Genomic DNA, 4298 nt, shown 5'->3' on the forward strand with positions numbered 1-4298 from the left:
TCAAAAATTCTGAGATTTCCATCCCCAACTACAACATTTTCCGTCAAGATAGAACTGCCAAAGGGGGAGGAGTTGCAATCTACAGCAGAGATAGCCTGCAAAGTTCTGTCATACTTTCCAGGTCTATGCTCAAACAGTTTGAGCTTCTAATTAAAAAATGAATCTCTCCAGAAATAAGTCTCTCACTGTTGCCGCCTGTTATAGACCCCCCTCTGCTCCCAGCTGTGCCCTGGACACCATATGTGAATTGATTGCCCCCTAAAACACTTCTGCGAGTAGGCCTTTCTAATCGACCTGGCCCGGGTATCCTGGAAGGATATTGACCTCATCCCGTCAGTAGAGGATGCCTGGTCGTTCTTTAAAAGTAATTTCCTCACCATCTTAAATAAGCATGCCACTTTCAAAGAAAATGTAGAACTAAGAACAGATATAGCCCTTGGTTCACTCTAGACCTGACTTCCCTCGACCAGCACAAAGCACAAAAACATCCTGTAGTGGACTGCACTAGCATCGAATAGTCCCCGCGATATGCAACTTTTCAGGGAAGTCAGGAACCAATACACGCAGTCAGTCAGGAAAGCAAAGGCTAGCTTTTTCAAAAATAAATGTCCATCCTGTCGCTCTAACTCCAAAAAGTTTTGGCACACTGTAAAGTCCATGGAGAATAAGAGCACCTCCTCCCAGCTGCCCACTGCATTGAGGCTAGGAAACACTGTCACCACCAATAAATCCACGATAATCGAGAATTTCAATAAGAATTTCTCTACGGCTGGCCATGCATTCCTCCTGGCTACCCCAACCCCGCCCAACAGCTCCGTCCCCCACAAGAGCTACTTTCCCAAGCCTCCCCAGCTTCTCCTTCACCCAAATCCAGATAGCAGAGGTTCTGAAGGAGCAGAAAAACCTGGACCCGTACAAATCAGCTGGGTTAGACAATCTGGACCCTCTCTTTCTAAAATTATCCGCCGCCATTGTTGCAACTCCGATCACCAGTCTGTTCAACCTCTCTTTCGTATCGTCCGAGATGCGTAAATATTGGAAAGCTGCCGCTGTCATCCCCCTCTTCAAAGGGGGTGACACTCTAGACCCAAACTGTTACAGACCTATATGCGTCCTGTCCTGCCTTTCTAAAGTCTTCAAAAGCCAAGTTAATAAACAGATCACTGAACATTTAGAATCCCACCGTACCTTCTCCACTGTGCAATCCGGTTTCCGAGCTGGTCACGGGTGCACCTCAGCCACGTTAAAGGTACTAAATGATATCATAACTGCCATCGATAAAAGACAGTACTGTGCAGCTGTCTTCATCGACCTGGCCAAGGCTTTCAACTCTGTCAATCACAGTATTCTTATCAGCAGACTCAACAGCCTTGGTTTCTTAAATGACTGCCTTGCCTGGTTCACCAACTACTTCTCAGATAGAGTTCAGTGTGTCAAATCGGAGGGCCTGTTGTCCGGACCTTTGGCAGTCTCTATGGGGGTACCACAGGGTTAAATTCTCGGGCCGACTCTTTTCTCTGTATATATCAATGAAGCTGTGGGTGGTTCCCTGATCCACCTCTACGCAGACGACACCATTCTGTATACATCTGGCCCTTCTTTGGACACTGTGTTAACAAACCTCCAGACAAGCTTCAATGCCATACAAAATGCCATACAACACTCCTTCCTTGGCCTCCAACTGATCTTAAACACTAGTAGACTGCATTTATTTCTTTAATGGTCTCAACTTTTCTGCTTACTCTCTGTGTGTATTAGTGAGACCACAGTCCCATATATTGATCTATAGCTCTGGCGGAGATTATTAGAGTGCATACGCCTATCACATTACCTAATGGAGCAGTAGGCATATCTCTTTTTACTGTAGCAAATGTACTATCAAAAGATACTGGAAATTGAGCTAGGATGGGAAAGATGGTCAAAGGTAAGGCAGATAACACGCTGAAAAGTTATGTTGGTTAGTGAAGTCTATTAATCAGATTTGCTCATGGTGCCACTTAAACAAACTACAATTCATAAAGGCTTTATAGAGCATTCATAACATCTCCATAAACACTACATAGATGCCTCACAAATAATTTATGAGCAAACTCAGCAAAGTCATACTATGTATGGGGTTATATATAACCCATGTAACCATAGGGTAAGGATCATCAACTAGATTCAGCCGCAGGCTTATTTTTTTCTTGAGCGGATGGTTAGAAGGCTGAAAAATAATTACAAATGATTTGTAGACTGCAAATTGACTGCAAGAAGCCCAAACAAATATCATATTTGACTAAAACATAATCATTTCGAACCTTGCTTGCATTTGTATATGATCACAAATGCATGGGAATACTTTGGAACAGATTTCCTAAATTAAAATCAATTGGAGCTGATTTGCTGGTGTTTTTTCAGTCTTTTATGTTCCAAAATATATACATTTTTTTGGGCTCAGAAACCTTGGCGGGACAAATAAAATCACAGCCAGTAGGGGAACCCTAGGGCCTAGGCTAACCCACCATCTTCAGGGATGTTATTCTTCCTGATTAATCAGAAATGACTGCTTTTTTATATAGCCTCTATTCATATACAGTACCAGTCAAAGGTTTGGACACACCTACTCACTCAAGGGTTTTTCTTTATTTTTACTATTTTCTACATTATAGAATAATAGCGAAGACATCAAAAATATGAAATAACACATTTGGAATCATGTAGTAACCAAAAACGTGTTAAACAAATAAAAACATTTTATTTTTGAGATTCTTCAAAGTAGCCACCCTTTGCCTTGATCACAGTTTTGCACAGTCTTGGCATTATCCCAACCAGCTTCATGAGGTGTGCCTTGCATTTCAATTAACAGGTGTGCCTTGTTAAAAGTTAATCTGTGGAATTTCTTTCCTTCTTAATGCGTTTCAGCCAATCAGCTGTGTTGTGACAAGGTAGAGTTGGTATACAGAAGATAGCCCTATTTGGTAAAAGACCAAGTCCATATTATGGCAAGAACAGCTCAAATATGCAAAGAAAAATGACAGTCCATCATTACTTTAAGACATGAAGGTCAGTCAACACGAAAAATGTCAAGAACTTTTAAAGTTTCTTCAATTGCAATCTCAAAAACCATCAAGCGCTATGATGAAACTGGCTCTCATGAGGACTGCCACAAGAAAGGAAAACCCAGAGTTACCAGCCTCAGAAATAGCAGCCCAAATATATGATTCACAGAGTTTGAGTAACAGACACATCTCAACATCAACTGTTCAGAGGATACTGAGTGAATCAGGCCTTCATGGTCGAATTGCTGCAAAGGAACCAATACTAAAGGACACCAATAATAAGAAGAGACTTGCTTGGGCCAAGAAACACGAGCAATGGACATTAGACCGGTGGAACTCTTTCCTTTGGATTAATGAGTCCAAAGTTTTGTGTTCAACCAGATGATCTCTGCATGTATGGTTTGTCCCACGTGAGCATGGAGGAGGAGGTGTGATGGTGTGGGAGTGCATTACTGGTGACACTGTCTGTGATTTATTTAGAATTCAAGGCACACTTAACCAGCATGGTTACCACAGCATTCTGCAGCGGTACGCCATCCCATCTGGTTTGCGCTTAGTGGGACTATCATTTGTTTTTCAACAGGACCATGACCCAACACACTTCCAGACTGTGTAAGGGCTATTTGACCAAGAAGGAGAGTGATGGAGTGCTGCATCAGATGCCCTGGCCTCCACAGTCACCTGACCTCAACCCAGTTGAGATGGTTTGGGATGAGTTTGTATTTTGTATTTGTATTTATTATGGATCCCCATTAGCTGCTGCCAAAGCAGCAGCTACTCTTCCTGGGGTCCATAAAAATTAAGGCAGTTTATACAATTTAAAACATGACAGTACATTCACAGATTTCACAACACACTGTGTGCCCTCAGGCCCCTACTCCACCACTACCACATAACTACAGTACTAAATCCATGTGTATGTATAGTGCGTATGTTATTGTGTGTGTGTGTGTGTGTGTGTGCGTGTGTGTGTGCCAATGTTTGTGTCGCTTCACAGTCCCCGCTGTTCCATAAAGTGTTTTTTTAATCTGTTTTTTAAATCTAATTTTACTGCTTGCATCAGTTACTTGATGTGGAATAGTAGTCATGGCTCTATGTAGTACTGTGTGCCTCCCATAGTCTGTTCTGGACTTGGGGACTGTGAAGAGACCTCTTGTGTGTGTGTCCGAGCTGTGTGGCAGTAGTTTAGACAGACATGTCAATACCTCTCATTAATAAAAGTAGTGTCGTGTCTTTGGGTCACCATTAAACTGAAGA

The sequence above is a fragment of the Salmo salar genome, chromosome 09, assembly GCF_965601325.2.
Source record: "Salmo salar chromosome 09, fSalSal1, whole genome shotgun sequence".
NCBI classification, from domain to species: Eukaryota; Metazoa; Chordata; class Actinopteri; order Salmoniformes; family Salmonidae; genus Salmo; species Salmo salar.